This window comes from Ictidomys tridecemlineatus, chromosome 6 (assembly GCF_052094955.1).
Source record: "Ictidomys tridecemlineatus isolate mIctTri1 chromosome 6, mIctTri1.hap1, whole genome shotgun sequence".
Taxonomy (NCBI): Eukaryota; Metazoa; Chordata; class Mammalia; order Rodentia; family Sciuridae; genus Ictidomys; species Ictidomys tridecemlineatus.
Genome location: NC_135482.1, coordinates 26,620,725 through 26,632,385, shown reverse-complemented (window position 1 = coordinate 26,632,385; position 11,661 = coordinate 26,620,725).

Below are 11,661 nucleotides of genomic sequence, written 5' to 3'. Positions count from 1 at the left end.
CACACAAGGATGTCAAGTGAGAAACCAAGCCGATGAAACAGTTTATACATCAAGACCCCAAATAAAACCTATTTAAATATATGCACAGAGAAAAGGCTAGAAATACTCACATTACCCATAAAAAGCACTAACTTAAATACAGTTTAATTACCAGTGCAGTTTCCCCAGGCATTTACCTGTGCAGACCTCACAGCTATCCTCTACGGTCATACCTCTTGCAAACAGGGAAACAAAGGCCCAGGGTCATCAGGTTGCTTGGCCAGTTAATCAGGTGGTCTGTTATGAAGCCAGAATTAAGAGTCCAACTCCAGAGACTGCTCAAATAAGCCTTCCTCGTTCTAGAAGTTTTCTCTAGATGGTAAGATTGTGAACGGTGTTCATTTCTCTTCTCAGGACTCTGAAGCATTTTGTCAAATTTTTCATATTCATTTTACAACGAGGAAGATTTGAGTCATATGCATTTAAAGAAAATGGAGCTAACAAATGTACATCCTTCAAAGACACAGACAAGACACGGAGAAGATGGCAGTAATTTGATAATATAAATAACATTAAAGAAAAGTTATGCTACCCCCCACCTTTTGCTTAAGGGGGGGGCACATCTATTTGAAAATTAGAGATATAAAAGCAGGGGAAAAAAGAAATTAAAAATAAGAGAAAGAAAAGATACAAAATGGGTTTGATATTTGAGTTCCAGTGTTCACGTTGGACAAACCTGCAAAATTGTTCTAGGATGAATGGCAGCATGAGATAGAGGGGTCTAAAGGAGACCAGCTGTGCCCATGGATTACAAGGAGATAGGAACAGCTTCAAAAGAAAGGAACTCAGTAAAGTTAATGAGATGGAAGGGATAGAAATGGAGGAAATCTATGATTTTTCATGTCTGTTGGAGGCAGGTACCATTCATAAGGATGGTGAAGGTCACTGAGAGGTAAAATTTGGAAAACTGCTAGGTGGAATGGGGAAGCCAGGTGCCTGGATATGGAGAAACCTGTTGCTGTGCGGAAAGAGGGTCCATTCTTCTCTTTCCACTCCTGCAGTGAATAGTTCACTTCCATGTTGGTGCCCAAACTGGCTTGTGTGTTTCCTCAAAACAGGATTTCTGTCTTTTTCACCCCTGGGGCCCAGTGCTCACAACGCAATCTCAAATGGAGTCGTTGCTATTAATTATGAAAGTGGGGGGTGGAGTTTGTCCAGTCATTAGCAGCTTATGGATAAAATGGGGCACCGAATTAGTGATGACTCTGGGTCCCTTGGTTCTTGCTTTCATCTGTTAACTAGAATCCTGCAGTCACTTAGTATTTAAGTTACTGGAGGCAGGAAGCACCCCAAGAAATAGGCATGCTGCTTTTGAAAGATTCAGGATAAACATGCCTAGAGGCAGAATTAGCACTGTCCCTGTTCTTAGAGCAAAGCTAGCATTTCTTAGAACTTTGACAAGCAAATATGCCTATGAACCTCTTCCATAGGCTGATTGGTCTAATTTGATTTTCTATATTTTGTTCCTACTGCATATCACAGAATAAATTTCAAGGCAACTCATCCACTTCTATCTGATTCTACAGCCACCAGCATGTCTAGAAATTATCCAGAGACCCCAAATCATGCTTGATGGCAAGGCTGATTTGACATAAAGTCAAAAGCAATGACTTAAAATATATCTATTACTTTGTCCACACAATATCAAATACCCAATGCAACTGATTGTGGTAAGAATAAAGTGGGGGTAGGGTGGACCTAATAGTCTCACTATTTCCCTTTTTTAACTAAATAGGTAAAATCAGTCACCAACTCACTGTTTCTTGGTTTGGAAAGGAAGCTAAGGAAGGAAGACAGAACTTGGCATTTGTGAGGTCAAAAGTCTGCATAAACTTTGTAAAGCACCATTTTCTAAACGAAGTGAAATTCTACATATAGATTTAAAAAATTGTATTAGTGTATGCCCACAAAAAGCTTTCTGCTATAAGTTTATTAAATTGGACTTATTTGAATTTGTAGCCATGGCTCTAATCCTAAATTATAAGCCTTCAAGGAAAGCGCAGGAAAAGACGTTCCAATTAAACCTGCTGCTTCAAGAATCTGTCACTAAGTGCCCCTGGGGATGCTTGCTTCTGGTGCCCATGAGGTCCCAGGGACAACAGAAGCTCCCTGCAGCATGCCAGGCCTCTTTATCAGTTGCCTGTGATTCAGTCTCCAATAACCAATTAAATTTATAAAAGTTATAATCTCCCTTAGGAAAAAATAGTGAGGACTTTCCATAATAATGTACAGAGACGAGGGGCACTGATTTATGCCTTTTTCTTTTTGTCAAGCTCGACGTGGGTGGGTGGGTGAAGCTGACGCGATGGGGGTCTTAACTTTGGAAATGAACCCAATTCCCCAACCATCACATTAGTTTCCTTCCTTGTCTGAAATTCTGTGACCACTGATAAAAAGTACTGTCAATCCGTACAAAATAACTAATGCTGAGAACATTTATTGTACCTGCCTCCTTAAATCATGAAAATGACAAGTACATAAAATTTTCTATGCAAGGGATTCCATGATTTACTTAGCAAGTATCCTGAGCTAAGAAGGAGCTGAATGAGTCCTACTGCTGAATTACACACATCAAAATTTAATTAAGTCTCTGACCTAATGTCCCCTTGCTTTCATTGATTAGGAAAGTCATGGGTGAACTACGTCATTCTCAGGAGGGCTATGTTACTGTGAAATCTGAGAAATCTCTCTCTCTCTCTCTCTCTCTCTCTCTCTCTCTCTCTCTCTCTTTTTTAATCAGAGCATTCTTTTTAAGTCTCATTAGATTATTATGAGTGTTACAGCTGTGCTAATCTTTTTCTAAGAAATGAACTTTTAAAATTGCACATTTTAAAAATGACTTCTGGTGTTACCATAGCAGCTTCATTATAATACGCAGAGATGAACATTATCACAGCTAGGCTTGATCTATCCAGGCTTGTCAGGAAATAAGAATTCCACATCAAGTACTTCTCCAGTAGGGTTCATAAAACTTGCCAGATAAAGACTTCCAGTTTAACGGTTTAGATGAAAAGCTTCCTATCATGTACTGCACACATCTCTGTTTCCTTAAATGTATTCTTAATGACTTGGGCTTCTGTTATCAATAGGTGATTGTATTTAGATGTACACACAGTGCAATTTTATGTTTTTAATGTCGATTTTCATCTCAGTGTGCCTGAATATTTATGATGACCAGGGCCACTTAGACCTCCCTCGCTGGAATATGGCTACAAAATGTGTTTAGACTCTGGGTCAGATTTCTAGAGGGACAGGATTGAGAATTTTCACTCTCCTCCTGATTCTCAGAATCAAAGATACCTACTTCTTGCCCACCCCACAAATTTGCCATCATCAGATGGGATGGACTTTTCCTAAATGTCTCTGGATTAAGTTCCTTAAACATTTTCTTATATAGAAGCTTCTGGGGCTCTGAACTAGTAGTGCCTAAGGTCTAAGATCACAGATTCTACCTAACATCTATAGATCTCAGTTTTCTCATCTCTGAAATGATAATATGAAACACAGTTATATCTGTGGAATACACAGTGTAATCTCTACCTCATTGAAAGAATTCAATAAATGAACATAATTGTGTGGAGCTGGTTATTGGTTATAGATAAAAGACTTATAAAACGTTCTTCTATAAAAGCTATTTTAGGATCTCAATCTATTTGGGGGTAAGAATTCAGTGGCCAGGAAATGATTCAGATATCTGTGTAGTAGCCTTTGTGTTGTTGTTATGTATGAAGTCTGCTAAAGAGAAATTAGCATATTGCACGTTGTAAGTAAACTCATAATGATATAAAAGAGCACAGAGCCCAACACAATGCATTGGGTGCAAATTGATGGTATGCTGGGGAGGTGACTTCATTAAAAGATTGTGACTGTAGCTTCAGAGAGAACCAAGTTCAATTCTTGCTTGAATTACTAACATATTCTCTAACCTTGGAACTTGACTCTTGCCTTTTTGAACCCTCTGTCTTTTAATCTCTAAAACAAGGATAATAATACCTCTGTCCAGGATTAGAAAAATTAATAATATGTACAAGCATAAAAATTAACTCTGTAACAATAATAAAGTTATTGTTACAGATTTAATTTTTAGATGCAATCACACTTAATATAAGGATCTTAAGTCTATGCATTCAGATGCAACTGAAAAATAGAATCTGAGTTAACATGATGCTGAATGTATGGCTAGCCAGAAAGAAGGATATATAGAATTATATTTACTGCTAAAGCACTGAATCAACAAACAGATTATAAGTTAGGAAAAAAACAATCCCCACACCAACTTGGCTTTTCTTTAAATGTAGAAAATAGTAACATACATGGAAGGAATTGACATTTATCTCAAAGGAATTCTTCCTCCTGCTTCTCTCACTTCCTTTAAGTTTCCCTCAATACTAAATGTGCAAATTATCATCTTATTTAAAGTTGTAACCATTTACCTACTCACAACCCTATTCTTTATTCAATCCCACCCCTTTTGTAATATTTATGGCCTGTGTCTATTAATAAGAAAGTAAATGCCATAAGGTCAATCTTTCTATTCACTGATGTATTTCAAGCACCTAACACAGTGCCTAGCATTGAACCACATCTATTAAATATGTTAGTACAATTTTAGTATTGCTTTGCAGAAATTCTGTTAAGAAAAAGAGAGAAATGAGAAAAGTTAGTCCTATTTTCTTCATACTAAATTGATAAAATTTACTAAAGGATAATTTTGATAAGCAATATATTTAATTAGCGATTTAGGCAAATTAAGCTAAAACATAGAGAATCTGTTTTAACTCATTATTTTGAGCCTTTGATTTTACATACTTGTCTGAAGACAAGAGTTAACATGATGGTCATTTTGAAGAAGTGTCTTCTACATGTGAATCTTAATATGGCCATGAAGAACTTGGGTGTGTATTTCACTTTCCTTTTTCAATTAGATTTCTTCAAGGACACACTCTTCCACACCTGTCCTGCTCAAAGAATTAACGTGGTGTTTTGTAATCTCGAGAATTGTAAATACATATGGTAGTTGGCATCCATCACACAAGAATTTCACTCTCTGCAACATTCCTGTGTCTCTCTGTAGCTTCATAACATGGCCTGGATCTGTTTCTCTCAAACTTAACTGCGCATGCAAATCACCTGGAAATCTTATGAATATGTGTGTCCTGATTGGTAATTCTGGGGTTCCTGAGATCCTGTATTTCTAATTAGCTCCTGGGGTATAGGTGATAGGATTGGCACAAAAATCACCCTTTGAATAGCAAGGGCCTTGATTAAAATTTTTTCTTGACATTAACTATTTTTCCTCAGCTAAATTCCAGTATAATTTTTTAAGAGTGGTGGGCAAAGAACTGCTTCTTTCTTTTTTTTTTTTTTTTCAAATTCAAGTCTGGTAACATTTTTACTCAATAATATTAATTATGGATTTCAAATTTGCAGACAGTAGCATTTACTATAAAACAGGAGAGTAGTTTTTGTTTTGAGAACTGATCTAAAGACAGGTGTAGACTTTATTCTTTAATGAGGTTCAAATTTAGCACTGTAATGAACCTCACCGAAAAAGTAAAGCAGGAAATGGCAGATTTGTTTTGATAGAGACCAAGAATTTTAAGTGTATGTTGGCTTCACACTGTCTTTGAAACTGTGCTATGAAAACACAGGAACCAGGAAATGAGCCCAGCCAAGTGACTCCACTCTCTAAAGATGTCAAAGTCAGCTCTCTGCTATATCCAAATGTTGCAAAGGCCTCTATCATTCGTGGATGTGTAAACCAAGAGCACTTTACTCCCTTGTAAATCAGTTGTAGTCGCTTAAATGAAAGCATCCTTCCTCCTGAAGGCAGATAAAATGGGCATCTCATATTCTCGCTCGGGCTGTGTTTCCTCTGGAAATGGACAATAAAACTAATTGCATTAATTGTCCTTGGTCCCCTTTGTCCCCAGCAGAGAACTAAGAAGTTAGGGTGTGCATGTAACAGAGGGTGACTGGTGTTTGAGCCCAGGCATACCTTAGTTTCTTATTATGACCCAAGAATTATAAAACAATAATTCCTTTGACCACAGCCCATGGATGGACGGGTCTGACTTTGTCATTGATCACCAGGAGATCACGTTCTGCATGTCGACTGACCAAGTATTCACCTAACTATTGGTCTCTGTTTTCACCTGAAGTTCTCATTTATGACTTAGGGCAAGCCTCACACTTGAGCTAGGTCAAATTAAAGTTCTTGTTTAATTCAAATTGGAAACAAAAAGACATGGCTTCCCATTTTCTTAAAAGATGTTTTTAATACATTGTAGCTGGAGGAATTCGGGGAAACACAAAGCAAGACATAAGAAAAGATGTCTTCCCTTGGAATTTTGATGTGGCAGATTATGGGATTTCTTAAAGTCACATGGCTGCACTGGCACAAGCGTGTGCCTTTGAAATTGGGTAAGCCGCACAGAGAATTTGCATGAGACAGATTAGATGTAATGTCTCAAGATCTCATAATTCTCCTTTCAGAGAACATCTGTTTTTCTGAAAGAAAGAGAAAGAGCCGATCATGCTGCAACTAGGAGGGTGAAACCATTTATGATTGAAACAACTTCCATTGTTGATAGAAAAAGCAGGGGTTCTTAACCTAAGAGTCATGCCTAGGTCCCTCTGAAATTCTATAGGACATTGGTACAGTTTATTGAGATAGGGCACATTAGCTTTTATCAGATCATCAAGTGGGTCTGTGATTTCTCCCATAAAGGTGAAGAACCATGGTAGTAGTATCTGTCAACATTTGAAACATCCAGGGCTTCAAACTAAATATCCTATTTTGAAAAATCAGCCCTTCATAATTTCATCCTAATTTATGACCAAGAATGTTTGTTTTCAGACGTAAGGGCAATCTGGATTTAACATCTGTCATTCCATTGATGACCAGAGTTGATTGGGCTGACCTGGCTGGCTAGATAGGTGTCCCTCTCTAATTCCTTGGGCATCCAAAGCTGCACACCCAGTCACAGAGGCCAACCTGTAGCTGAGGATCCTTCTTCAGTCGAGGGTATCTGAGTAACTGTGCTAGAACCTCCAGACAAGCTCTCAAGAATGCTTATTTTTATATCACTTGTAATAGTGAAAGGACAGAAAGAAAGTAAATATTCATCAATAGCGTTACAGCATATTTGTCTCATGAAAGACTATACTGTCATTAAAGATAACCAGACTCAGGATATGGAAACAAGCAAGCTCTCATTGGCAGATGAGTGGATAAAGAAAATGAGGTATATACAAACAACGAGGTATTGTTCAGCCATACATAAGAAAGCAAGTGGGCTGGAACTGGAAAATATCATGTGAAGTGAAATGATCCCTGCCCAGAAAGACAAATACTGCGTGTTTTCACTCATTTGTGAAAGTTTAAAAACTCAAATTTACCAAAGAAGAGTGGAATAGTAATCATTAGAGACTGAGAATAATGGGGGTAAAAGGGACAGAAAGAGGCTAAAATGGGTAACGAATGAAAACTTTAGATAGGAGGAATTATGTCTGGTGTTCTACAGCAAAGCAGAGAAATTATAATCCACAGCAATTTATGCTACATTTCAAACAACAAGAAGAGCCTGAAGTTTCCCTACATACAGAAGTAATAAATGTTTGAGAAGGTGGAAATATTAATTATGTTGATTTGATTATCACACGTTCTATATATGTATCAAGTTATTGAACTGTACCCCTAAATATGCACACATACCATGTGCCAACCAAAATAACAAGCCTCCCATAGAAAGCTAAAATGTGTTATTAATTGAATACTCATTTATTCATCAGATAATTAATTAGGCACCTACAAAGAGCTAGATGCTGTATTTGGTATGAGGGATAAAACTGAATAATGGCATTCCTTATTTTCATGATACTTGAGTTCATAGGAGGTCAATTTGCATTTATATGACACATGAATAAAAATGTAAACATTAGCACTTACTTGTAGGTATGTATTTACATAGACAGCAAAAGTTTAGAAGAATATGCATCAAGAAACGAGATCTTAAAATCTAAGATTTAAAAAGGAGGCTAGGGAAGAAAATTTGGTGCCTCCTTTTGTTTGAATTGTATAAAAAACTATATATCAGTTTTGTAATACTTAATTGAATATTTTTAACCATTTACTTAAAACTTTGGGGGAAACGTACTATTCTTACTGTGAGTGCCATTCTGGCTATCACATTTCTTCACAAAATAACAAAATTGTGTCACTCCAAGGCTTCAAAAGCTCCAGCATACTGTTCACTGATTTTAGAATCTCACCTGAATCCCACATAAGTAACGGGAGTGGAGTTTCCCTGGGTGAAATAGGCTGGCTGATAAATAAAAGTTAGGAAAAAAATAGAACGGTGAAATAACCAAAGGACATAGAAAATAATTTCAAAAACCTGGAGCAGGTTGGGCAAGCCAATCATATGGATCAAGCTTCTATACTAATGGCAAAATGGAGCCCACGCCTGCTTTATTTATAGCCAGGGACATCAAAGGCCTTCCATAGAATGTTCTCCAAAAAAGTTTACAGGTGGGCTGCCAGTTTCCAAGGGGTTGCATCCATCTCCAAAGTGACCATGAGAGATTTTTCTAGCAGAGCAAAGATTAAGGTCATGTGCCTAGGGCAATCTATTGCTTGGGAGAACCACAGATAGTTCCCAAGCTTAAACCTAAAATCACTCTGGCTATGTGCCAAGAGAAGATCCTCATGTGGTTTTCACAGAAGGCTCCCTGCACCGGACAAAGAAATTGAAGGACTCCAGAGAGAGGGTTTGGATATTTTATCAGCCCCATGTTCCTTGGTAGCAGTAGGCTGTGACAATATGGAGGGCCTATGGCAGCTCCCAAAACCTAGGAAATGCATACAGGGCACATGGGTTTCTTCAGATATTTTTTGAATATAACCAACGTCTGATTTGATCCCTACCTAAAGATTGGACAGAAAATTACCTCCTCCCTCCTTCCCTAACACATTTTTGGGATTTCTTCTTGCACCTTCCTGCACAACAGGAACCACAAGCATTCCTAGGCTTTCTCTAACAAAACCAATGCATATGTTTCAGATTCTTTTTTAAATGAATTTTTTGACTAAATTTTAAAAGCCAGTTATTAATTTGTATTCAAGCTAATTTTTTAATTGCCCACTGGATCCTCCTTCTATATTTGTGTAGGAGGTTTCACAAGAACTTTCTCCTCCCACCTTTTTAGGTATATTGTCATCATTTTATATGGATTCCCAATCCAGAGTCATTTGGCATGTACAATACAGACTTCATCTCAGGAAAATAACTGTCAATGACACTTATGTGATAAAATCTGCAAGAGTTTGATTCAGTATCTATCCACCAACCAAACTTGGAGATCTTTTCTGCTATGTGTTCAAATCCCTGAGTGTAATTTTTAACTCTCTAAAACTTAGATTTTAATATGTGAATATTATTTATATCATATTTTTACTAACACAAGTCTTTGTGGAAATGTTTTCAAAGATATTGTGTCTATTGGGCCAAAACAGAGGCATTAGAGTAGAAGAGTCCAGGAATGGTTTTTGAGGTTTATCTTTAACAAAAATCATATAAACAGCACATGAAAAATAAATAATTTGTACCTGTTACTCTAGAAATCAAGATTCCTAACATTCATTACTATTTGATTTTTCTTTCCTTCTGGGGACACAGAAAGTATCACACATTCAAGCTACTTTGCAGTTTGGTGAGACCACACACCGCTTCTGGTCAATGGATTTCAAGTAAAAACCTGTTCATTACACTTTTTCCTTTCTGCCTTGCATAGTGAGTTTGAAAGCCATACAGCTGCTAGAATGTGCAGCTATCAGGTGAAGCTGCATAATAGCATCCTGGATCCCTGAGCAGTTTCATGGACACTAGTGGTCTCTGAGAATGGCCTGGACCATCAGTCTGAGAAAGAGGCCTATGTTAGGTTAATAATTGAGACTTTAGTGGTGTTCTTCCCTAATGTGTAATCCATCGGGTTCTCACTAATACACTATGCTCCTTGCCCAATCAAATTTCAGTTCTTTAATTTTAAACTATGCTTTTTAGGAGTCCAATAGTTTAAGAGTCTGATAATTGGTGCTGTGTTTAATGCCAGGAATACAAAGATAAAAATCTATAAGCTGAAGGAGCATTTGCATCAGAACCAAAGGGAATCGTGTTAAAAATAACAATTCTTAGAACTTATTTTAGACTTATTAAAAGATAATGTCTTGGCTTGAGGACCTAGTTCAAGCATCTCAGATAAGACATGGCACCTTCAAATTGGGGACTGGTCTGATGGAAATTAAAGTTACATGTTTTGTTTACTCCTGTATCTATGAGGTGGAGGGTTATAGCTACCATGAGACATCTGCTAAACTCCTGGCAAACAGAGTAAACTATGATAACACCCCTCGGCACATGTCCTGAGCAGGACCATTTCAATGGTCACAGCAAGACAATTTCACTTAAAATAGATCAGATCTGTTTCCAAAATAAATGGAAAAATCAAAGAGAATTTTAGTGTAATGAAACTTTTGCTAACTGAAATTTTAAACCATTACTATTTAAATGATCATCCATTTATAATCTTAATTTTTAAGTGAATAAATTTTAAGCCATAACAGGGTTTGATGCCATGGCTGCAGTGCTAAGAAATATTTAAAAGGGAGACTCTTGAATCTGGATTTTAGCATGAAACAAGAAACAACTAACATTTCAACAGTGATATATTAAAGAAAATTGAAACCAAAGGAAATCTTACTCTTCTAGCAAGAGTATTTAAGCCCTGGCTTATGCCATGGAGATGTACTTGTACACATTGTTCTCAATATGATCATGATGAGCTTCCCACACATCCATGCCTTTGTTCTAGTATGGATCCAAATACAATGCACTTTGAAGATCAATAAATAATTATCATACACAGAATTTCTTTGTACCATTCTATTACTTTGCTGTCTGCAGTCTGTCAAATGCATTTGGGCAGAATTTAGCATGTGAATGAACATAATTACAAAGAGATTGCATGACCCATGAAGGGTTTTTATGAGGTGGAAAAGCTCTCCCTTTGCCATCCCGATGACAGCAGAAATGGAAATCATCTAGTAAGTAAACAAAAATTTAGTTCAATGGTCTCGATTTCCAGAACCACTGTATATTGATTTTCTGCCAACGAGATAAATGGCTCTTGGCTATGGTATATTCTTACTTATTTATATATTTATTTACTCATTCATTAATTTTGTGGTGTGGTAACTGTGGCTCCCAAAGAGAATTAGCCCCTGAAATAGTAGAACCCTTCAAAAGCTTCAAAACTTGCACCTAATGGGGTGAAACACAGCTCCAGGAATGAGAAATAAAAATAATTCTAGAGTTCCATGGGGTTGATGCCTACCTGCCTTTTACACTGCATGGGGGTCAACATTCAAATAACTCCCTTAGAAAACAATGAAGGTTTTGAAATTAGCCAAGATTCTGCAGTGGACATGCCGTAACATAGGTTCAGCCCAGTGGAATTATACCAAGAAATCAAATACTGACACTACATCCCATTTGATCACCTTCCGTCACACCATTGTTTTCATCAAGGGTCAAGAAAAATGAGGGATGGTCACAGTTCTAG